Source organism: Chenopodium quinoa, unplaced genomic scaffold, assembly GCF_001683475.1.
Source record: "Chenopodium quinoa cultivar QQ74 unplaced genomic scaffold, ASM168347v1, whole genome shotgun sequence".
NCBI lineage: Eukaryota > Viridiplantae > Streptophyta > Magnoliopsida > Caryophyllales > Amaranthaceae > Chenopodium > Chenopodium quinoa.
In genome coordinates, this window is record NW_018745675.1 from 4,754,160 (window position 1) to 4,780,980 (window position 26,821).

The window sequence follows — 26,821 nt, forward strand, 5'->3', positions numbered from 1 at the left end:
AACCTAACTTAGTTGGTGGTAATGTTGACGATAGTTTAGCCGTCTCTGCGGATCGACCCTTTACTTACCATTAGACTTGTCTAGTGTAGGTTTAGGTATAAAAATATTGTTTGGTAGAGGGATGGTTAGTCCAACGACCTAACTAATTCCGCTCTCACCATATACCTATGAAAAGCACTTGGTTTATGGATCAGTTGGGAAGGACATATGTGAAGTTTGTTGTGAAGTACCATGGGGTGCCTACAGATATCATTTCATATCATGATTCGAGGTTCCCGTCTAACTACTGGCAAAGTTTAAAAATAGCCATGGGAACTAAGTTATTGATGAGTACAGCTTTTCACCCCGCAACTGATGGTCAGACTGAAAGGACCATACATACCTTGGAAGACATGTTGAGAGCATGTGTATTGGAGTATCAAAGTTCATGGGAAGATCACTTAGACTTGATTGAGTTTTCATATAATAATAGTCACCATGTAAGCATTAGAATAGCCCCATTTAGGGCCTTATATGGAAGGAAATGTAGGAGTCCAGTTTGTTGGAGTGACATAAGTGAAACCGTTGTACTTAGGCCTAAGATGATCGAGGAAACTGTTAAGCAAGTGAGGTTGATCCAGGAGAAAATCAAAGCAGCCCAAGATAGACAAAAAAGTAACACTGATGAGAAGCGCAGTGATGTAGATTTTCAAGTTGGAGAGAAGGTTTTGCTGAAAATATTCCTTATGAAGGGGGTAATGAGATTTGGCTAGAGGGGGAAATTGAGCCCAAAATACATTGGGCCATATGAGGTTCTTCATAAAGTTGGGAGATTAGTGATGGGCGTGCGAACGGTCGTACATTCCACACTCAATCAAACACATTTATTAACAAACACCTTACAAACCAAGCATAATGACAAGTAAGAGTTCGGTCCACAAGGAACAGGATATGATTGCCAAAGATCTTTACACTTAAGCTAGCTCGAAGTCAATTGGTGAATAGGGGTTCGTCAAGAAGACAAACAAACTATGGTGCTAAATCAATGAATTAAAGATACTAGGGAATGAGATCCGCTCAACCAAGGCAAATAGGCAAACGGGGAGTAAAATAGACAAGATATAGCAAGGACTATATGTAAAATCAACCTCATGTAATTAGAAAACAACTCACACTACTAAACTTAGATTCCTCATTAGTTTAGCAATAGATGATACATAATCAAATTACAATAAGTAATGACGTACTCAATTTACACTTCCATGTCAAATTAGGCATATCATACTATCAAGCTCCTTAGTCAAGGGTAGCTAAACCTATCATGAGGAACTAACAAGCAATCTCATATAATCAATTTAATTGCAATACAAACATCAATGCTTCTCCCACATTTGCATAGTTAACCCAAAAAGGTCGAGCTTCACCCAACCCCTAGCAAGAAAACTACTCACAACTCATGTTTATCAACATGCAATCAAGAATTAGGGTTCTAAATACTTCAATAATTGGGGAAAAGTGGTTAACAATTGAAATAACTATCATCCAATAACAAATTACCAAGAACTAAGAAGATTTAAATAACATGCAAATACCAAATGAAATCTGAAATTAAAAGGAAGAAGGTTGGAGAAATTACTAATTGAAGCTTCAAATGTTGAATACAAATTGCCCAACCTTGAGAATAATTCTTGAATTTCACTAATACAATGATTTGATTTGATGAAAACTAAGCTAAATTAATCCTAAGGAATGTTTCGAACTAAGGGAGGTTTCTGAAAACTAGGCTATTGTCCTCCTTCTCCCCGTCTTTTAAACGATCTCAAAAGGACCTTAAATAGTCCGTACAAAATTGGCTGAGATTGGGAAAAGGTCCGACCGAACTCTGGGTAAGTTCGGTCGGACTCAGGGTAGGTTCGGTCGAACCCTGTGTAGGTTCGGTCGAACCTCCCTGATCCTTGTTTGGTCGAACTTTTGAGGTTCGACCTCTCCTGCAAAATTGCTGAAAACAGGTTTGACACTGCCTTCAGTGCACCCTGGAGGTTCGGTCGAACTTTTGAAAAGTTTGACCACACCAAGGTTCGACCGGACCTTTCAGAGGTTCGGCCACACCACCTCTTGCACTTCCTTTTCTTGCTTCCTCTCCTTCCCTTTTGCCCCTCTTTCCTTTGTCCATGGCTTCCATGCTTGGCCAAGGGGCCTCCCACCGTGCATAGGACTGTCACGGAACCTGCAGAAGATACCAAAGTTCACGAGAGCATGGGGATGATAAAATAATGCATAAAGATTATCAAAATAAGCATTACTTTTCATCAACACAAAAAGAAGCCATAAGAGGATAATGAGGTGGAAAAACCTAAGAAAAATAAGAGGAAAAAGACCTAAATACTACCTCTAAGAGTGACATAAATGTCACTCATCAAACTCCCCCACGCTAAGCCTTTGCTCGCCCTCGAGCAAAGCAAAGGAAAAAGAACAAGGGAGAAAGAATTAGTTATTCAAACATGCAAGGAACAAAAGAAAAACCGAAATTGCTTTTAGCAAAAGCAACAAGCCATTTAAACCCCAAGGTCGCCGATGAGGACGAGTTGTGATCTCGTGAGGGTTTCCAGAGAGCATACCCCACAACTCTTACAAAATTGCGTTCAAGACAAACCAAAAACAAGGGAAAAAGAAACAACAAATCCAACACAAATCATAGCCAAATCGAGCTTTTGGAGATAACAAACATGAATGAGTGTCAAACTTTCTGAGTAGTAGAAGTGAGCATGCAAGGGGATGCCGAAAGTTGATTGAAGGATAAGCTATGCTAAGCATAGAGAACTCAAACATGCACCACTCCCCCCGCATTCCATACAATCTTACCGCGTTCCCTCATCTAGATTCAAATCCGCCCTTGGAGATAGCATCAAGTGACTCCTCGAAGGAGCCGGAACAAAAATAAAACACTGCAAAATAGGGGAACCCGACATCTCACCAAGTCATGCCTTCTCCATATGCTTGAGTTCCAGCTCCCTCCACCGATAAGTGACTCAACCAACCTAGGTCAACAGGGCATTGAAAGGGTTATAACGATGGCTAGGGGGGTAAGGGTGTGGAGGAATTTGGAAATTGGTGCTTAGCCTAACCGTGAAGCAAAGGGTGATCAAGCCTCTTTTTCAAAATCAATCATCAACCAATTTTCAAACTACGTTGCCACAATCTTGAACTATAATGCCAAACACTTTTGAGCTTTCGCTTTCCTCTTACATCTTCATTCATCAACCCTTCGTTTGTCACATTCTCTCTTCTTTTTTTTTTTTTTTTTTTTTTTTTTTTTTTTTTTTTTTAGCTTCAAAGGCTTTTTCTAGGATTTACATTTGCTTTTCTTGAATATATATTCACAAAAACACTGCTTCACTTTCCAAGTAGAACCATTCCCTTCCAAATTTCAAATCAAAACTACAATAAACCCTCATGGCTTGAGCTTCACGATTCTAAGGGTGAAAGTAAAACAAAAGGGCCATGGGCTTGCAATGTGCTATAATCAAGGAGGGGAAGATTCAACATGGTAAGGGCAAATGCAACCCAAAAATACAAAAGAAAAAAAAAACTAATACTAGAAAACAAAAATAGTCACCGAATGAAGAATGCCTTTGTCATTCGTAGGTTAGTTCGGTCTCGATCTCGGGAGCCAGACGCCAAGTTCTAGATCTAAGCATGCCTTGGTGAGGATCCTACGCCGCTCATACAAGTAATGTTGGAGGCTTGAACAATAAAGCTCACATCGGGTTACAAAAACCATCTCTAGGGCTTCAAATCCCCTAATGAGAGCAACACCTTCTTACCACAAACAAGTGAATTTGGGTTCGATGGGCCTAACGAGTTCTAGAACAACTACCTTAGCATGAACATGTCCCAGAGTCAACCAATGGCAATCCCGAAGCATGCAAACTTATAACACTCAAGAAGCAAAGCATTCAAACACACGAGTCAACATTATTATGCTCGAAATGAAAATGAAACAACTAAGCTTTTCGTGGTTTGCCATGAATAAAAAGGAAAATCTTTTTCACCCCTTTTTTTTTTCTTTTTTTTTTTTTTTTTTTTTTTTTTTTTTTTTTGCAAGGAGTACAAGAGAGATAAGAGGCTAGTAAACATATAATTCTCAATCGACAAACAAAGATCGTTCGGCATCAATACCAACGATCACCAGATTCCGAGGAATCAAATGCAAACAACCTCGAACAATCAACTCCATTCTAGTCTAAGCTAACTATGCACACAAGGGAAAAAAAAAGAAAAATAGGGAAAGATCTCACCAAATGCTGCTTGAAATAGAACACAAGGCAAAATTGCGATCTCACCAAGGTTTCCGGAGCTTGAGTTGCTCCTTATCCCATCATTTTGTGCTTCCGTTTTCAAGCTACAAGGAAAGTGAGCCAAAAGAAAAGAAACACTACAACTATACAAAGAAAAGTTAGTGAACAAAAGGAAAAGACTAGAATTATAAACAAAAGAAAAAGATTGACAAAAAGCTATCTACAAAATTTGGATTTTGGGATTTGGATTTTGGGATCAAGAGAGAAGAGGGAAAAACAAAATTCGTTTGTCACATTCTCTCTTTTTTTTTTTTTTTTTTAACATCATCATCATAAGAATATTACCAACCAAAAATCATCTCTAACTACAATAAATTCATTATCCGTGATGGTTCTCCATATGCACAAGCTACCATCCTACCACACTACCCTCCTATGTACACTTCAACCAAAAGGAACATCCTCCCCCACGCTAGTCTTTTGCACGTCTCGAGCAAAAGGAATAGGCATGAAAGTCCGGGGGGGAAATGGAGGGAGAGAACCCTCATTGGGGGTTTCTATCCTCCCGTTCCTGAGGGGGGTTCATGAAATCAAACCCCGGGCGATCCATGGATGGATGGAAAGGTTTGTTAAAGTGCTCATAGGGCCACCCTTGGGTACCCCAACCACCATCAAAAGGATTCGGGGTTGATGGACTTGCCGGATCATAGGCGTAGTCGCACCCACCCGGCCGATAAGGGTTGTATGGTGGGGTACCAACACGTTGGGATGGGTCGATAGGACCTTCCCAATAAGCATAGGTGTTGGGGGAGGGGTTGTTAGGGTCATAGGTGTCCCAATGTGGAACTGGGCCCTCTTGAGGCGGGTGGTAGGGATAGTTAACATAGGGCGTTTGAACGCCCGCTTGCACAAGACTATCATAGTTCATCCTTGCGTAGTACCCCCATTGTTCAATAGAAGCCTGATTATCAAAACGAATACCATCGAGGGTACTACGCAGGGCACTCATATCAAAAGGAGAAGAGGAAGAAGAAGAAGATGTCTCACCTCCCCCACTAGGGGGGGGGGGAAATTATGCTCCACTTGGTAGACCGGTTGAGGGTGAGGGATTGCACCGCGGGCTTGTTTTTTCCTTAATTCATCGGGGATGAATTTTCGCGCAATCTTCCACCTTAGCGGGTTGGAAGGGTCTACCGAAGTGTGAGGAGGATCCGGGAGGACACACCATTCTTCTCCATTATCTACCAAGAGGATAAATTTGCGATTCTGGGTGGAGTAGTTGATGAAGCGTTGGTTGCGGAGAGCAACAATAGAAAGAGCATAAGGAGGGTAGCCGACGGCCTCTTCTTCTTTGTTTTGGAGCACATGGGGGAGCAAATCAATTTGGTCCTTGTAAGCTCCACCATTCAAAGAAAGGGCAATGAGGGTGATCATGCCCCCCATGTGTATCTCATCACCAAGCCGCCCATCTCGAGTGTCCAACAATCTCGAGATAAAAGTGGTGGAGCATTTGAACTTTAAACGCTGAGGATTGTCGGCCAAGAAAAGGCAAGCTACCTCATCTTTCACCATAGAGCCGAGGTTTGCCTTGAAGAATACGGCATACTGAAGGAGCCGGGCAAAGTATCTCAAAGCAATATGGATGATGTTGTTGACCTTTGCGGTGTTAGTGCGAAAGATGGGCTTGGTGGAGATGCTCTGCCACCATTCTTGTTCATTATAGGGAATGCGACACATTGAGGTCATATCGGAAGGCCGATGCATCCCGGTTGCTTGCCAATGGAAGATCTCATTGAGCTCACTCTCGGATAGGGAATGGTCTTCGTTGAACATACGAAAGTGAAGAATAATTTGAGATTCATTCCCTTCATCATCTTCTTCAATGACTTCCTTGCGGAGGGAAGCAAGGAACTCCAATGTGACGCGCTCATAGGTGTGAGCGTGGAGGTCAATGAACTCGCCCCAACCAAAGTTTTGTGCGAGCCGGACTACTTCATCCATGATGCCAAGATTTCTTAAGGTGTTCCCGCAGAAGAACATTGTAGAACGAATGGGACGGTCTATGAGGGTTTTATAGACATCCCAAAAGTGTTTATTTGGAGCGATGATGCCATGATCATAGATGCCGGGAGGAGGAGGAAAATTTGACGATGAAGATTCTCCCGTCCTCTTCCTCTTGGACTTGCTTTTGCCAAAAAGATGCATTGTGAATCTACAAAAATCGCCAAGAATTAACATTAGGAAGATTCAAACCAAAAGGGGGCACAAGAAGCTCGTTGAGATTAAAAGTGTGTGCAATGAGAGTAAAAGCCATGAGTTGTGAAATAGATGTAGACGGTAGCAACAATACAATTCAAGGCATTAATGGACACTTATAAACCAAGGCATGAGCTAAAAATCCTATGGCAATCGAATGCAAATCCTAAGAAAACCTAGGCGAAAATGGGCATGACGTCCCCTAAAATTCATGAAATCCACTCAAAACTCATCGAAATCAAACCGAGAACAATGAGTAATAGTCACAAAATTCCATCCAACTCAAGAATTTCTCAATCAAAATGTAGCATGAACAACCTAGTGAAAGATTAACACATTCAAGCAAACAAATTGAAATCATGAAAACCCAAGTCATACATGCATATTCATCATGAAACAAGTTCTACTAACAACAACCAACCAATTACAACAAGGAAATCCCAATAACCATTTAAATCAAACAAGCCATGACTAACAATATCAATTGTACCACATATCATACTTGAACATGTAAAACATGGTAAAACAAAGAGAAGTTGAAGAAATTAGCTTGCAAAAGTTAGAATAACCATACCACAATTGATTGGAAGTAAGTAGAAATCAAGAAGTTTCAAGCCACTCAAACCCTAGAAATTGGGGAAAATTCAAGAAGTGATTTTTATGGGAGATTTTAGGAATTGAGTAGTGGATGTAAATGAAGTGAGGGAAAAAGATAGGAGTGATTTTTATGGAGATTTGAGGTTGAAGGAGGGGTGACTATGGAGTATTAGGGTGAGAAGGAGAAGAAAAGGGAGAGGGAGAGCCGAAAGTAAGAAGTAAGAGTGAGAAAGCAGCGGCTCAAGTCAATTAAATCTGGGCAAGATCGGAAAAGGTTCGGTCGGACCTTATGAGGTTCGGTCGGACCATAATAAGTTCGACCAAACTTTTTAAAAGTTCGACCGAACTTTTGGATTTTCCAGAAACTGCCAGAATTCAGCCTAATTTGATTTCCAGAACAGGAGCGGCCGAACTTTCTGAAGGTTCGGTCGGACCAGCATAGGTTCGACCAAACTTATGAAAAGTTCGGTCGAACTCTTTGATTTTCCAGAATTCGACAGTTTTTAGCCCATTTTGAGTTCTAGGGGAGGAGCGGCCGAACTCTTGGGTGGTTCGGTCAAACTTTTGCAAAGTTCGGCCGAACCTTGCTGTAGTTTGGTCGAACACCCCTAAATCCCTCTATCTGAAAATTTGCACAAAACTTCCCCTCAAGACACACTAAAATACAACACAATCATGCCTAAGGTATATGGAAAATGCATTCCTTTTTAAGGCAAGACAAACAAGAATACCAACACAAACCAATTACCCGCAAAACCATCAATCCAAAGTTGTGAAAGAAGAAAAGAAAACATCAAGCAAATAGAATAGAGGAGGGTTAGAAACTCGGGTTGCCTCCCGGAAGCGCTTCTTTAACGTCACTAGCTTGACGTACTTCACACATTCAAGAGATGAGACTGCATTGCATTGACTCAATCAAACCAACATGAGCATCCTCATAATAAAGCTTGAGGCGATGCCCATTGACCTTGAACGACCTCGATCCATCCAAATCATTTAGCTCAACTGCTCCATGGGGGAACACCTCCTTAACGGTGAATGGACCACTCCACCTTGACATGAGCTTTCCGGGAAACAGTTTCATCCTTGAATTGTAAAGCAACACCTTATCTCCAACATTGAAGGTCTTCTTTTCAATTTGCCGGTCGTGCCACTCCTTTGACCGGGTTTTGTACAAGCTTGCACAATCATAAGCATCCATCCGTAGTTCCTCTAACTCATGCAAGTCTAGCCACCTTTGTTCACCCGCACTCGCCAAATCAAAGTTGATCTTTTTGATAGCCCATTGAGCACAGTGTTCAAGTTCAACCGGAAGGTGACAAGACTTACCATATACAAGCCGGTAGGGGGTAGTGCCGATGGGGGTTTTGAAAGCGGTTCTATAGGCCCAAAGGGCATCATCTAGCTTGTCCCACCAATCTTTCCTATTCCTAGCCACTGTTTTCTCAAGAATTACCTTGATTTGGCGATTGGAAACCTCCGCTTGCCCACTTGTTTGCGGGTGATAAGTCGTGCCAAAGCGTTGATGGACCCCATTCTTTCTCAGCATCTTTTGAAACACATTATGAATAAAATGAGAACCATTATCGCTAACCACTGCTCTAGGGATCCCAAATCTTGGAAATATCACCTTTTTGAACATCTTCATCACTACCTTGTGGTCATTAGTTGGGGAGGCAATGGCTTCAACCCATTTAGAAACATAATCAACCGCCACAAGGATGTATTGATTTCCATTAGATGAGGGAAAAGGTCCCATGAAATCAATGCCCCACACATCAAACACCTCAAGTTCAAGAATCGGTTGTTGAGGCATTTCATTTCTCTTCGAAACATTACCGGTTCTTTGGCAAGAGTCACATGTTTTCACAAATCCCCATGAATCTTTGAAGATTTGAGGCCACCATAACCCGCTTTGTAATACTTTGCAGGCTGTTTTGTTGGCACCCATGTACCCTCCACAAGGATCGGAGTGGCACATCTTCAAAACGCTCTTCACTTCATCATTTGGCACACATCTACGGAGTAAACCATCTACTCCTCTTTTGAAAAGGATCGGATCATCCCATATGTAACGCCTTGCTTCCCTTTTCAACTTCTTCTTCTGGTTCCTTGAAGCATTTGGGGGAAACTCCCCACAAGCCAAATATTTCACCAAATCCGCAAACCAAGGAAGATCTTTCTCGACCAACAAGTAAAGCACATCATCTTTTAACTCATCACAAATTGGGACCCCATTGTCATTATCTTGCACGTTCTCTAACCGGGATAGATGATCCGCAACCACATTTTCGGCCCCCTTTTTGTCCCGAATCTCTACATCGAATTGTTGAAGTGATAGCACCCAACGAAGAAGACGAGGCTTGGACTCTTTCTTTGCCACAAGGTACCTAATAGCCGCATGATCAGTGTAGACAATAGTTTTGGAACCAATGAGGTAGTTCCAAAACTTCTCAAAAGCATGAACCACGGCAAGAAATTCTTTCTCTGTTGTGGTGTAGTTCCGTTGAGCTTCATTCAAGGTCTTAGACATGTAGTAAATCACGTGAAGCCTCTTCTCTACCCTTTGCCCCAATACACCTCCAATCGCAACATCACTTGCATCGCACATAAGCTCAAATGGCAAATCCCATCTTGGCCCTTGCACAATTGGAGTTGAGATTAAAGCCTCCTTTAATTTGTTGAAAGCTTGGAGACACTCTTCATCAAAAATAAAGATGGCATCTTTTTGAAGAAGAGCATTTAGGGGTCTAGCAATTTGTGAGAAATCCTTGATGAATCTCCTATAGAACCCGGCATGCCCCAAAAATGACCTTACTTCTCTCACATTGATTGGTGGGGGAAGCTTTTCTATCACTTCAACTTTGGCCTTGTCAACCTCAATCCCTTTGCTTGAAATCTTGTGACCAAGGACAATTCCCTCTTCCACCATAAAGTGGCATTTCTCCCAATTCAAAACCAAATTGACCTTCTCACATCTTGTCAAGCACCTGCCCAAGTTGGACAAACAATCCTCGAACGAAAGGCCCCCTACCGAGAAATCATCCATGAAAACTTCCATTTCGGCTTCAAGCATGTCCCCAAAAATACTCATCATGCATCTTTGGAAGGTTGCCGGTGCGTTGCAAAGCCCGAAGGGCATCCTCCTGTATGCAAAGGTTCCATAGGGACAAGTAAAAGTTGTTTTCTCTTGGTCATCCGGGTTTATAGGGATTTGAAAGAAACCTGAATAACCATCAAGAAAGCAATAATACTTGTGCTTGGTTAGTCTTTCAAGCATTTGGTCGATAAAAGGGAGAGGAAAATTATCCTTGTTGGTGGATGCATTTAGACGTCTATAGTCTATGCACATCCTCCAACCAGTCACCGTTCTAGTTGAAATGAGATTACCATTCTCATTTTCAACTACGGTCATTCCTCCCTTTTTAGGGACCACATGAACGGGGGAAACCCATCTAGAACTCGAAATGGGGAAGATGATGCCGGCATCAAGGAGTTTGGTGATTTCCTTCTTCACCACCTCCCCCATTTGAGGATTGAGTTTCCTTTGCCTCTCAATGGAAGGCTTAGCACCCTCCTCAAGTGTTATGTGGTGCATACATAAAGCGGGGCTAATACCTTTGAGGTTATCTATGGTATAGCCTAAAGCACCTTGGTGATCTCTCAAAACACCACATAACATTTGAGTTTGGCACTCGTTCAAAGAAGAATTCACAATAACCGGAAAAGTTGAATTGGGGCCCAGAAACTCATACCTTAGGTGTGATGGTAGAGGTTTCAACTCTACCATTGGAACACCCTTACCTTCTGTTGAGATAGCTACTTCTAATGCATCATGTGTTGTGATTCCCATGCACACTTGCTCATTGCTTGATTCCGTACTTCCTTCAAGCATCTCTTCATACAATGCCATCTCTTTGCTTTGGTCACCTATCTTTTCCTTGTTCAAAAGGACATTCTCAAGGGCATCGTTAGTAGTGAGCAAGTGCTCATGCATAGAAGTTACAATAGAATCAATAGTATCAATCATCATGCAATTATCAAGACTAGAGCTTGGATATTTCATGCTCTCATTCAAATCAAATTCTATCACCTCATCTCCTACTTTTAGTGAAATTTTAGCACTTTGAACATCTATTAAAGCACCCGAAGTAGCAAGAAAAAGTCTTCCTAGAATTATTGGAATGTTAACATCTTCATCCATCTCTAACACAACAAAATCCACCGGGATTACAAACTTCCCCACCCTTAGAGGAACATCCTCTACCCTACCCTTTGGGAATTTAATAGAGCGATCGGCCAATTGAAGGGTGATGTTGGTGGGTAGAAGTTCCCCTATCCCAAGTCTTTGGTATACCGAGTATGGCATTAGACTAACACTAGCCCCTAGGTCACACAAAGCATTATCAATTTGCATCTTGTATATTGCACATGGGATAGAAAAGTTACCGGGATCTTTTAACTTTGGTGGCATCTTATTCATGATAATAGCACTACAATTCTCGGTGAGATTCACCGTTTCCACCACATCACACTTTCTCCTTCCACTCAAAATATCTTTTAAAAACCTAGCATAGTTAGGCATTTGCTTGATAGCATCGGTAAAAGGGATTGAAAGGTGAATTTGCTTCAGTGTTTCAAGGAATTTTCCGAATTGCACATCTAATTTGTGTCTCACAAATTTATGGGGATATGGAAGTCTTTGCAATTGTTTGGTTTCTTTTTCACTCTCTTTTTCTCTTCTCTCTTTCTCAAATTCTTTTTCTTTCTCACATTCTTTCTCCTTTTCATTCTCATGGTTTTGCTCTCTCTCTTGTTCAGAATCGCTTTTAAAGGGAGGCTCACTCATGTTCACTTTCTCATTGTTTTCCTTAGGGACTCTCTCTTCCAACACTTTCCCACTCCTAGTTGATATAACATTCACCGGTTTCTTGGGGTCAAGTCCTTGGGGTGGAAGTTTAAAAGTGCTAGCACCCTCTTTTAAAGCATTGGCCAATTGAGAAATTTGTGTTTCAAGCATTTTGTTATGGGTCATTACTTCACTAAATTTCTTTTCACTTGAGGCCATGAAAGAATTGAACATTTTAGTTTGATTTTCCATCATTTCCTCCAAGCTAGACCTACTATGTGGTGCTTGTGCATAGTGGTTGTCTTGGGAAGCCCTATTACCTCTAGCATTCGAATTGGACGTATTTTGATTAGAAGAAACTCTATTATTATTGTTGTTCCAATTGTTCCGATTATTAGAGTTTCCCCCTTGGTGAAATTGCCCTTGATTCCCATAGTTTCCTTGATTATTATGATTATGGTTACCATAGCCACCTTGTTGGTTGTAGTTACCTTGGGGATTTTGGTCCCTTTGGTTCCTACTTCCCCATTGATTTTGATTATGGTAATCGTAATCATTTCCTCTTTGGTTATAGGAATTCCCCCCTTGTTCTCTTCTATTTGGTGGTAAGTATCTTTGATTGTCATTCCTATGTCTATTATCATAAGACAAGGCATTAACTTGTTCATTTTCATTTTCATTACCATCTTCGTATTGGGGTTGGGGTTGGAAATCATAATTACAAGAAGAGGTATCATGGTCATAAGACCCACAATTTTCACAAAACAAACATCCATGAGGCATGTTATTAGAAGTAGAGGGAGAAGAGTTAGAATTCATACCTCTCCCCTTAGATTGGGAGGGATGCTCTTGTGTTGAACTAGAGGTCTCTAGTTTTGCCTTAATGGACGTCATCTCCTTTCCAAGGTTGGCGATTTGGGAGGTCAAATTGTTGATGGCATTAAGATGATCAACGGAGTAAACCGCATTTCCTCCCTTGTTTAGAGAATCTCTCTCTCCTTCTTGCCAATCCATGTGGTGCCTCACCACATCCTCAATTATCTCTATGACTTGCTCCTTCGTCTTGTTCATAATCGGGCCACCCGCTCCTGCATCCAAGCTAGTCTTTCCTTGTGGGCTCAAGCCTCCATAGAAAATTTGAAGCACTTGGTATGACGGAATGCCATGATGAGGGCACTCCCTTTGATATTCCTTGTATCGTTCCCATGCTTCATAAATGGTTTCACTAGCTTTTTGACGGAAACCTTGGATCAAAGCTCTTGCCTCGGCCGTCTTCTTTTGGGAATAGAATCTTCCTAAGAAAGCCGTGGTGACCTCGTCCCAAGTTCTCAAGGAGTTAGGCCTCACCTCCTTCTCAAGCCATTCAAGAGCTCTTCCTATCAAAGAAAAAGGAAACAACTTTAGTCTCACAAACTCTTGAGTTACCCCATTTACCTTGATCGTGTTACAATATTTTTCGAACTCGTTCAAGTGTGCAAGAGGGCTCTCATGTTTTGCTCCACTATATTGCCTCCTTTCAATCAAATTAATCATTGCGGGCCGAATCTCGAAGTCATTGGCTTGAGTAACGGGTGGAGCAATGCCGCTTGAAGCTCTATAAGCTCCCGGAGTTCCCAACTCCTTTAAAGGTCTTTGAGGTGGTGGTTCTGTGTCACCCATTTGATCTCGATCCTCCTCGAAATTGGTCTCTCTAGCTGGGGGAGTAGTAAACGGCCTAGAACCGGCTCTTTTTCTCCTTCTATAAGTTTGCTCAATCTCGGGATCGTAAGGTACCAAGATCTTGTTATGAGTTCTGCGCATACACTCTCAACAAACGCAATTAGTACCAAGGCTACAAGTGTAGCCAAAAAGAGACAATATTTTTGAATTTTTTTTATAGTGAACTAGACTCAAGTAATCAATTAGCTATCAACAACACCGCTCCCCGGCAACGGCGCCATTTTGATGGGCGTGCGAACGGTCGTACATTCCACACTCAATCAAACACATTTATTAACAAACACCTTACAAACCAAGCATAATGACAAGTAAGAGTTCGGTCCACAAGAAACAGGATATGATTGCCAAAGATCTTTACACTTAAGCTAGCTCGAAGTCAATTGGTGAATAGGGGTTCGTCAAGAAGACAAACAAACTATGGTGCTAAATCAATGAATTAAAGATACTAGGGAATGAGATCCGCTCAACCAAGGCAAATAGGCAAACGGGGAGTAAAATAGACAAGATATAGCAAGGACTATATGTAAAATCAACCTCATGCAATTAGAAAACAACTCACACTACTAAACTTAGATTCCTCATTAGTTTAGCAATAGATGATACATAATCAAATTACAATAAGTAATGGCGTACTCAATTTACACTTCCATGTCAAATTAGGCATATCATACTATCAAGCTCCTTAGTCAAGGGTAGCTAAACCTATCATGAGGAACTAACAAGCAATCTCATATAATCAATTTAATTGCAATACAAACATCAATGCTTCTCCCACATTTGCATAGTTAACCCAAAAAGGTCGAGCTTCACCTAACCCCTAGCAAGAAAACTACTCACAACTCATGTTTATCAACATGCAATCATGAATTAGGGTTCTAAATACTTCAATAATTGGGGAAAAGTGGTTAACAATTGAAATAACTATCATCCAATAACAAATTACCAAGAACTAAGAAGATTTAAATAACATGCAAATACCAAATGAAATCTGAAATTAAAAGGAAGAAGGTTGGAGAAATTACTAATTGAAGCTTCAAATGTTGAATACAAATTGCCCAACCTTGAGAATAATTCTTGAATTTCACTAATACAATGATTTGATTTGATGAAAACTAAGCTAAATTAATCCTAAGGAATGTTTCGAACTAAGGGAGGTTTCTGAAAACTAGGCTATTGTCCTCCTTCTCCCCCTCTTTTAAACGATCTCAAAAGGACCTTAAATAGTCCGTACAAAATTGGCTGAGATCGGGAAAAGGTCCGACCGAACTCTGGGTAAGTTCGGTCGGACTCAGGGTAGGTTCGGTCGAACCCTGTGTAGGTTCGGTCGAACCTCCCTGATCCTTGTTTGGTCGAACTTTTGAGGTTCGACCTCTCCTGCAAAATTGCTGAAAACAGGTTTGACACTGCCTTCACTGCACCCTGGAGGTTCGGTCGAACTTTTGAAAAGTTTGACCACACCAAGGTTCGACCGGACCTTTCAGAGGTTCGGCCACACCACCTCTTGCACTTCCTTTTCTTGCTTCCTCTCCTTCCCTTTTGCCCCTCTTTCCTTTGTCCATGGCTTCCATGCTTGGCCAAGGGGCCTCCCACCGTGCATAGGACTGTCACGGAACCTGCAGAAGATACCAAAGTTCACGAGAGCATGGGGATGATAAAATAATGCATAAAGATTATCAAAATAAGCATTACTTTTCATCAACACAAAAAGAAGCCATAAGAGGATAATGAGGTGGAAAAACCTAAGAAAAATAAGAGGAAAAAGACCTAAATACTACCCCTAAGAGTGACATAAATGTCACTCATCAATTAGCATATAAGTTGGACTTACCCAACGAGTTGGAAAAGGTGCACAATGTTTTTCATGTGAGTCAGATTCGCATGTACGTTCCTAATGTTGCCCATGTGCTAGAACCATAGGAAATTGAGCTAGATGAGATTTTGACCTATGAAGAAAGACCAGTGAGAATATTAGACAGTAAAGTTAGAAGCACCAGAAACAAGGATGTAAAGATAGTTAAGGTTCTATGGTCGAGCCATAAGGTTGAGGAAGCAACTTGGGAGGCTGAGGCAGAAATGCGTAAAAAGTAACCTAACCTTTTCGTTTTGAGTGGTTAAGTTACGGGGACGTAACTTCCTTTTTAAGGGGGGAAGAATGCGATAGAGTTTCGCGCTTTTCTTATATGAGTCTTTTGAGTCAAGTCCTTAGGTTGTGCATGAACTTACTGATTTTTCTACCTGAAGATAATCTACAGTATTAAGTCAAGGTATAACATGTTTCTAAGTTTCGGGACGAAAATTCTATTAAGGGGTAGACTGTAATACCCCGAATTTTTGAAAATAATATTTTCTTAATTATTTTAATAATTTACTCGATTATTTGAATTAGGAGCCAAAATGAACTTTAACTTTTGGCGCCAAAAATGAATATCTAATTATTTGAACTATTAATTTCTTTTGGATCTCTAAATTAATTATCTTTTAGTAGACATTCCATATTTTATTATGTACATATTATTTTTCGGATTTTTAATACTTAACAATTTCAATAGTTTTACAACTAATTTTGTCCTTGATATTATCTAAGGTATTTTTATTTAATTTTGCAATGATAAATTTGATCTAATTACAAAAATTAATTAATTTTTTAAACTAAAATATGATTTTCGTAGGAATTATTTTTAAAAATAAAATCAAATATTTTTAAAATCAGTAGCTGGCCGAAATAAAACTGGAAAAAAAATTATTATTATTTTTTGATTTTATTTTAGTTTAACTTAACCATTAAACTTTCTTCATTATCTTAGCTTACTCTTATTCTTATCTCCTTCCTTCTAATCCTCTAATCAAATGAACTTCTATCCAATCTTTATACTCATCTTTTACACCCAACTATTATTCTAGACTTAATTTGATTCAAGTAACTTAACAACCCCAAAAACTTATCATATTTTCTAGTAATCATATCATACCTGAAGCTCTATCCTTCTACACTTTAAACACTATAAATGGACCCTTAATCCCTCTCATTTACTCACATCAAAAATCAGATTATCTCCTCCCTCTACTACCTAAACTCACGTCTCCTTCTTCCTCTCTTTCTTTCTAGAATTCCTTCATTCTTTTTGCTCAACCAAACACCACAACCCCTTACTAACTTCGAACCTGTTGTACTGCCACCACCCTCTGCCGCCCTGACAACCACCTTGTTGCCGCCACGCTACCCTCCCTCCGTTGATGCTGCTGCTTAGGTGCTGCATGCGCAACTTCCTCCTTCCCTTATGTTGCCGCATGCATGCCATGCATGCATGTTTAAAAAAATAAAAAACAAAAAAATAAAAAAAGCACTTCTTTCTTCTATTATTATTATTATTACTATCATATTATTTTGATACCAAAAAAATATTATTATGCCACTCAATTTAAACACCAATAATATAAATTTTGATACTAATAATAATAGTATGCTACTAACATAGATTGTTGAAAGTTTTAAATTCTAAAAAATAATATTTTGGTAGTTCATGCGTGCACAAATAGGGTATTATTTATAGTTTTGTGTTTGTTTTGTTAACCCTATATTAAGTAAGGTTATCTTAATTGTGTAGGAGAAGTCCCTCAATCGTGGTCAAGTTTAGTGATCATATCTTAATTGTTCTTGTGATCAAGGTACGTACAGGTGGCTATTTTGAATGCATGTTTTGGTAAAGGTTTATTTTAATGATTGTTCGAATAAATGTTGCGTATGAAATATTTAAGTTAATGGTTTTCATGTTGAGTTAAAATATAAATTTTACCATTTAAAGGTTTTGTCTTTAAAAGTGTAGTTTAACTTAATAAAAGTTTTTTTATGGATCACCGGATTTCAAGCTATTGAATTAAAAGAATTAATTTAAACTTGTAGCCCATTATGGGCCTGAGTATTTATTATCACTAGTAGAAAAAACTAATTAGGCACCCCCCTATAGCACCGGTTCTTGAAAACCGGTGCCAAAAGAAATGGGCGGGACTTAAAAATTCGGAGTTGGCACTGGTTCTAACCAAAACCGGTGCCAATCATTTAATTAGCACCAGTTCAAACTGGTGCCAACTTTTGTATAAAAAAAACAGTATGGGAAGGAGTTGGCACCAGTTCTCCTTAAATCGGTGCCAACTACGGTAATTAGCACCGGTTTAAACCGGTGCCATTTAAAAAAAAAAAAAAAAAAAAACGGGTTTTAGCTATAGCAAGGTTCAGCGTCTTTCTTCTTCATTCCTTCGTTTTCTTCTCTTCTCCCTCCATCTCCTACCTAGCTTTCTCACTTCCATTGAAGGGCTGTGCGAGCTTTCTCACCTCCATTGAAGCAGGTACCGGACAGTCGTACTCCATATCCATTACTCCTCCATTGAAGTAGCTTCAAGGTAAGTAGCTAGCTTAGGTTTTACTTACTCCATTGATGAATTCCTTCGAATGCTTGAGTTTTTTGAGGATTTTATAGTAATTATAAGTTTCTTGTAATCTAGGGTTTGTCAATAGACGCGCATTGCTCCCCCTTCACAACGACCTTCTTGTCACTGTTGGTCTAAGGCGCCAGTTTCAGGTACTTATTTATATTCAGTCCATACAGATTGCTGTACAAAATCCTTTTCTGATGAGTTATACATTTCAACCCTTCTGTTTTTAGAAGACAGTACCTATAAGAACTTAGGAAGTGTTGCTTGCCAAACTCTGCTTGCACTGCATTGAACCTAAAGGTGGCTGTTTGTGCAGTTGATTATCATGGTCTCAACTTTCCAATTTGTAATTTTGCTTTTTGGTTTGGTACTCTGCCTAATGTCTTGGTGTCTCCTTAAGTTTCTACGAATTGTTCTCTGCCTTACTTCAAAGTTTAGGAGTTGTGTATGTTATTGATTATTGATGAGATAGGTTTGATAGGAGCTGTAACCCCTTTTTGTTTCAAATATTTTTTTGACCTTAGTTTTTAACTTTAAATTTTTTAAAGTACTAGGTCTGATTATTGGTACTCTTAAATCTCTTTGTTTAACGAGCCATGCCAAAAGTCAAAGGAAGGGGTGGAGGTGGGAGGGTCTAGCAACAGTGTTTGTCTCGTTCAAACTTTGGTATGTTACTTTGTTTGTTGTGTAATATGCCTGGTGTTTGATGTTCTGGTTGTTGCTGGAATTTTGGTCCTGTTTTTGTTTGTGTTTAAATGGTCTCTGAAGCTGTCAGGTAAGCTTGCTGATCTTCTGATGTTTGTTTGCCTGCTGCCTTAGCTGGACCTGCTGATCCCTGCTCGTGTTTTATCTGGATATGCTGATTTTTGTTTGTGTTTCTGACTCTGTGCTAGGGCCTTGAGTGCTATTTTTTTATGTGTGTTGCTGAATTTTTGAGTTGTTGGGTTGATGTGCTCCTGATGCAGGCTGGGTGCAGTGCTAGGGATGTGTTTCTGCGTTTCTATGCAACAGGGTGTGCTTGTCATTGTTTTTATTGTGTTGCTGGCTGGTTCTGTCTCTGTCAGGGCCTGTAGGGAGTTTCTGTCTCTGTCAGGGCCTGTAGGGAGTTTCTGGCCTGATGTTGTGCTTTCGTTTTTTCTGGGTTGCATTGTCGTGTGTTGTTGTGTTTTGTCTTGGAGCTGTTGCGTTCTTGTGATGATGAGTTCTTGTTTTCTAGGTTGCCGAGGTGCTGGTGCAGGCTGTGTTTTGGGGGTCTGCAGGGAGCTTCTGTCTGGCTACTGTGTTTTCTTTCTTCCTGATTATGCAGTGTTGTGTGTTGCTATGATGTGGATTGGAGTTGTTGTGTTCTTGTGTAACTGAGTTCTTGTGATGCTGGTTTACTAGGGTGCTGGTGCAGGTTGTGTTCCTGGTCCTGTGCTAACTTTGTTTGCTGATGCTTTTGATTAGTTGGTTGTGCATGGTCCTGCTCAACTGGCTGCTGTTGTTTTTTGTCATGTTTTGCTGGGTGCTGGTTTTTATTTGCTGTGTTTCGTTTGTGTTTGTTTATAGGCTGTTTTTTTAGGAGGTCGTTGTGTTTTAGTTGAGTTGGTCTTGTTGTTTACCTATTTTGTTTATATTGGTGTTTGGCTGTTTACCTATTTTGGCAGCATATAGTTTTAATATTCTTGCATATTGATGCGACAGAACTACATTGTCTGATGCCAGGGAAAGATATAGGGAAAGTGTTACTTATAAGTTTTGACCCGTTCAATGTGATGCTGATTAAGTACTTTGAGGTGGCTTAAAAGAACCAAGTGATGAAAATGTAAGAGGTATAGTTTAAGATAGCAAATTATTTGTTTGACTTAGAATTACAAAGGGTGTTCCACATTAGAACTTGATATGCATAGAAGTAACACATGTTAAAAGCAATTCTTAATGTGAAAAAAGAAAATAAAAGAGTGAGATTTATTATTCTAATTATTGAGCTACATATGACTTTACGCTTCTTTTGTGTTACGTATAATCAACAATATTAATATGCTCAAGCAATGATGCCAGTTCCTTTCTCTTTGATCCTGTAGTTATCACCAACAACAGGAAGTTTTGCTTCACGCTTATTTGATGGAGACGGTTAAAGCTGGGCACGGGCCAGGCTGGCACACGGGCCGCCCGGCACGACACGCTTCTCGGCACGGCACGACACAGCCCAGGGTGGTGGCCCGGCACGGCACGGTGGCCCACCGATGTGTCGTGGGCCGTGCCACGGACAAGGGCTGAACTTTTCGGCACGGCACGGCATGAGCCCGCCCCTTGGCCCGCCGTGCCAGCCCACCGGCACACTAATTATATATATATTTATAATATATATTATATATATTTATATATATTTAATAAATATAATATATTAATATATATATTAATATATTTATATATATTTAATAAATATAATATAAGTTATAAGTTATAAATATAATAATTTTATAAATGATAAGTTATAAAATTATAACTTATAAGTTATAATTATAATTTTATAAATTATATACATTATAATATAAGTTATAATTTTATAACTTATTAACCATTAACAAAAAAATAAATAATAAAAATAAAGTAAAAATAAAAAAATAAAAAAATTGGAAATTGCCAATCCCGCCAGGCAAGCACGCAGGCCAGCACGAAGGCCGGCACGGTACGAGCCCGCCAGGCACAAGGGTCATGCCAGGCCGTGGGCTGGCCTGTGAAATTGGCCGGCACGACACGGCACGACCGGCACAGCACGCCGGTGACCGTGGCTCGCCAGGCACGGCCCGCAGCGGCCCGACACGGCACGATGTCTAGGTTTAGAGACGGTCAAATGTTGATTTCAGCATCATCTGCGGATGCAGAGAAGGGTAGTGATGGTAGCTTTTCTGCTTTGTTTAAGCCTCATACTGAAACTACTTCTTTGTCAGATTTTCATGAAGTTAATAATCAGGTATTCTTGCAATGTTTATTGTGGCTCAATTAGCACCATGGTTTCTAGTCTGTCTCTTGCCATATCTAACTAGAGGATTTTTTAATGTTACTCTGCTGTATGAGTTCCCTTATCAGCTAAACATTTGTCTACTTCCCCTAATCTTTGTTTTTTTCTCGAGAGAGGATAGAGAGGAGCCGAGGGGCATAGGGTAGCATAGTAGAAAGTATCTGAATTGTTAATTCACTCATCAGTCATCACTACGATGTAGCAAAAGTACGGAAATAGAGTGCTTGCTGCCAACAAAACATGATTTCATATGCATATATTCTATGAACCATCGCAATTAGTATAATCATGTGATTCATTATAGTTTGACCAGAAGTGGGAAGTATCATAACTTCTTAGTATATATTCACCAATATGCTTTTTGAAGGGTTTTATAGAAACCTGACAGAATTATACTTGATGTGCTACTAGTTAACTTTTTTGGTAATGAGATTTTACTTTTATATGGAGTAAATAATTCATTGTTCTTTTATTTATTAATGTAATTATACTCGGGTAGGTTAATTGATACATAATAGTGCCTTAGCTTGCATACCTTAGTAAGGGTCAAATTGGATGTATCTTCTCTTTTATCAGAGGTAAATCTACTTGGATCCACTCCCATTGCCCTACCACAGGGAGGAGCTTCTTTATCTGTAGTGTTAAATGATATTGGTTTTGAGCTTTTGGTACTAGTGATAAGTTGGTAACTTAATGTTTATTGAGAGTTATGAGCTTGACTTATTTGTTCCTTAATGCTACACTTGTTTCACCTGCTTGACTCAAGGTTTGGTAGCTAATAATACTGTCATTCTAAGCGGTTGTGTAAAGAAGTTGGAACAATCAATCATGTATTCATGATGCTATGGGCCTGCTGGCTCACCCCCTGTTTTTTTTTTTTTTTTTTTTTTTAATGACCTTAAATCTTGTCTATTTTCAGTATGTGACTCAAACATTGTATCCTGTTTTCAGATGCTGCATAAAAATGGGTCTTCCATGGGAGATGATTCTGGAATCCATGATTCTTTGGATGGAAACCAGAATGGAATATATTCTCACACTGGAACTTCAAGAACAGCAGAAAATGGTTACAATTGGAGAAAATATGGACAGTAACAGGTCAAGGGTAGTGAATATCCTCGGAGCTACTATAATTGTACCTATCGAAACTGTCCAGTGAAAAAGAAGGTTGAACGCTCTCATGATGGCCAGATTATAGAGATCATCTATAAGAATGCACATAATCCTCCAAAGCCTCAACCTTCTCGGAAGTCAACATTGGGCTCATTACCATTCAATGAGACATCAGATCTAGGTGATGGCAGTGGTTTGTGTATGAAAGTTAACAGAAAAAATGAAAATATGTAACTTAATATGATAAGTCGTGTTTTGTGCATATTTGTTAGCTTATTTTTAGTTGGTTTTATTAGCTTAGTCTTGTGTTTTAGTCTATTTTGGTGTAATTTGGTTTAGTTTCGATGATTCGATGCTTTTATGGGTAGTTTCGTTGTTTTTGATGTATTTCAGGATTAACGGAGCTAATTTGGATATTTTACAAAGTCACGAAGCTAAACCGAGGCCCACGAACCTTCAAGAGGCTTGTTGATTGAAGAACGAGCTATTAAGGGACTTTTGGAGTGAGGCACGTCCGTGCCTCCAAGTCAGTTTACACAACTATGAGCTTCGACATTAGGCACGTCCGTGCCTAGCAGGGGCACGTCCGTGCCCAAGACTGCAGAATTACACTCGTCAAGAGGCACGTCCGTGCCTGGAAGTCAGAAGCCAAGGAAGTTTGCACTCGATCAGAGGCACGTCCTGGGAGAATTATGCGCCAAGTATTTTTATTATTCCATTGTTTCTATCAGAACGAGAGTTGGGTTTAAACGAAATTGGGTAGATCAATTTAGGGTTTGAGATTCAACATAGGAATAGTTGGGTTGATAATTGGGAAGTTAGAGTAATGTGTTTAATGTCTCAAATTTGCATGAAACCATGAGAATAGGCTTGATTGTATGTTAGGGAAGCCATTGATACTCTAGAGAGGTCTTTGGTATTGATTAGGGTTTACTTTTCCCCATTCGATTGGAATCGTATGTTAGGGGTAGAAATATAATTGCATCGATTGTAATTGTGGTGATACTTGATCTTGGATGTTTTAGTTATTTGATTTATCATACTCGTTCAATTTGTTCTAGTTTTCCATACTTTAGTTTCATATTATTCCACCATTGTTGATCCTTCCTTAGTAATAACTTGAGTCTAGATAATTTTAGGTGAACCATAGTTTCTGTGGGATCGACCCTGACTTGCCCTACTACATAGTTAGGAGGATTAGTTAGGTTATTTTTGCTAGGTGTGCGACCGCCTATCCAATTTTGGCGGCGTTGCCGGGGACTAACGGTTTCATTAGACTATTTGTGATTCGTTTTTGCTAGGCTTATTTCGTTGCTTCGGCTATTCTCTCTTGTGTTTTTTATACTCTTTCTCTAGTTTTCTTGTTGCATGCCCACACGACGCTCAAGTTCAGAAGATCTTGAACCATTTGACTCTGAGATCGAGGCAACTATAAGAAGAAGGAGAACAAGAAATCGACGTAGGAGAAACATGATAGACCAAGGAACGAAATCCCTTTTGGAGTACAGTATTCGTGATACAACTACCGGACTCCTTTCTAGCATTGTCAGGCCACCTGTGACGGCTCAGCACTTCGAGCTAAAGCCACAATTCATTCAGTTCATCTCCAATGATTCATTTGCAGGCTCACCGCATGATTGTCCGGTGAGTCACATCGATAGTTTCTGGAGAAATGTGATACAATGAAAATGAATGGTGTTACATATGATGCTATTAGACTTTGCCTTTTCCCTTTCTCATTACGGGATAGGGCAAAGGTGTGGTTGAGAGATGAAGGCACTGGCTCGTTCGACACATGGGACAAGCTAGTGAAATCTTTCCTGGTCAAGTTCTTGGGACAGGAAAAGACTGCAAGGCTAAGAAACGAACTATCTACCTTCAGGCAGTCAGATGATGAGTCCCTTTATGAAGCATGGAGGAGATTTAAGCGCTTATAGAGATAATGCCCTCATCACGGTATCCCAGAGTGGCTGTTGATTCAAACCTTCTATAATGGCCTAACCCATGAGTTCCGAATCTACATTGATGCTGCATCAGGTGGTTCTCTCTTGACAAAGAACCCAACTGAGGCAAAGGAGCTGATTGAGAAGATGGCGGCCAATGATAATTATCATCCAGGAGGCCGACATACTGTGAAAAAAGGAGGTAAACTTGATGTAAATGCCTTGACTATGCTAACCAGTTTTGTGCAGGCACTAATAAGCAGGTTTGAAAAGTTCCAAGCTAGAACTTCTACTAGCCCACAAGAGTTGTGTCAATTGTGTAATGTGCAGGGTCATATTGCACCCAATTGCCCGCAGAATTCACAGAATTCAAGTGAGATGTCAATTGTGCAGGCCAATGCTTTCTACTCCTCAAACCCCAAACAGTCTTTTGATCCCTACTCCAATTCTTACAACGAAGGCTGGAAACAACATCCCAACTTCTCTTATAAGAACACCCAAGCACAACAGAATCCACCATCACAACCATCCCTACCCAACAACTACAACTCACCACCCGGTTTCCAACAAAGACCACCTATGAACCAAAAACCAACGCAACTACTTCCCCAAAAATCTAGCCTTGAGTTAATGATGGAGAGCTTTATTACCGCAACCAATAGTGCCATCCAACAACAAAGTAGCTCTATCCAACAACAAGGTAACTCCATCCAACAGTTGTAAGCCCAGAGTAAGCTCGTGGAAACCCAAATAAGTCAACTTTCACAACAGGTGAGTCGCCTATCAACTCTTCATGATCAAGCAAAGGTCCAGAAAGAACAATGCAATGCAGTTTTCTTGAGAAGAGATGAACCATCTCCGCGGCAAATAGGTGAGAAGGTGTGCAGTGTGGAGTCTAGGAAGGATGAAAGGGGAAAAGATGTCCAAGGCCCCAAATATGTTGCTCCACCGGCTTATGAGGAACCAATGCCTTTCCCGCAAAGGTTGTCAAAAGCCGTACTCGATAGACATTTTGGGAAATATTGCGAAGCCCTTGAGAAGGTACACGCTTCTACTCCCTTTTCCGATCTTTTAATTCAAATGCCTCAATTTGCAAATTTTGTGAAGAATATTAAAGATCAACATGAGTATAAGGAAGTAGTAAATAAGAAAGGCCCTACTCTCTTATATGATAACCTACCACCTAAGCTGCATGATCCTGGTAGTTTCACTATTCCCTGCACGATAAACGAAAAAAATTTCGACAGGGTTTTGTGCGATTTAGGTGATAGTGTTAACTTAATGCCCTATTCATTATATGAGTGTTTAGGCTTGCAAGGACTTAACCTTCCCCTATTTCTCTTCAATTGGCTGATAGGACCTCTAGACTCCCTAAGGGTGTGGTTGAAGATGTATTAGTTAAGGTTGGTAAACTTGTTTTTCCTGTTGATTTTTGTTGTTATGGACATGAAAGAAGACCATAAGATCCCGATTACATTTGGTCGTCCATTCCTTGCCACAAGTCAAGCTTTAATAGATGTTCCTAAAGGACAAGTGACCATTAGGGCCCAGGATAAACAAGTCATGTTCAAGCTATTTGATGAACATAATTCTATATTTGATGGTGGTACTTGCTTAAGAATCGATGCTACTAACCCTTTGTTTGATAAGTATGTATTTGATAGAAATTTCGAGAGAAGCAAGGACAAAATTCCACCCGATGATGCGTTTGGCCACATGAAGGTGAGTTCGGATATAAGGCAGGTAAACAATAAAATGAAGGAGTCACTTGGATGCAATCATTCCCATGGGCAACATTGCGGAGTTCCCCCTTCGTGCGGTGACCCAGGCTGAGCTATCACTACGGTCGAGCTAAAGACCTTATAAACAAGCGCTAAATGGGAGGCAACCCATTCTCGATCCTTTACTTTTATTTTATTCCTATTTTTATTTTTATTTTTGATTCTAGATGTGGTTATTAGTGTTCTAATTTTTATTATTTTCTCTATCTAAATAGGTGAAAAGAGCAAATTCTACGAAGAAGGAGTCCACGAAATAAGGCACGCCCGTGCTTCCAACCTAGCTCCGACCCGAGGTGTGGTTTTCCCCCTCCCGATCAGTAGATCTGTTTCCCTTTCCCCTTGTCCATTTACACTGTTTTATACATACAGTGAGGACAATGTATGGTTTAGCTTGGGGAGGATTCACTTTTCACCATGTATATATTATTTTTTTTAGTATTTAGTTTCTTTTTTTTTCTAGTGTTGTTGATATGCCTTTACATGCCTATGCTTCTATGATAACAATCATATGTGTGTGCTTTGCGAAAAGAGTTTTCGAAAACCCATTCACCGATTTGCTTGGAATTGAGTTGGTTTGTGGCCAGGATGGTCTCCCCGCTCTACTTATGTGAATAGTTTGTGTACCCAGTGAGATTTTTGAGCCATATTTGACTGATTGCACTCTATCTCACTCGTGTTTCTTCATGTGTGATTAGTTGTCCTTCACATAATTGAATTCTTAGTCTTGCTCTTTGACTGTTTGAGACTTGAATGATGCATGTTGCGAAAAAATGATTGAAATTTCCTTGTAGAGAATAGAGCCTCCACATTCTAGGCCTACATAATTTTTTTTTTATTTTTCATTCACCCGT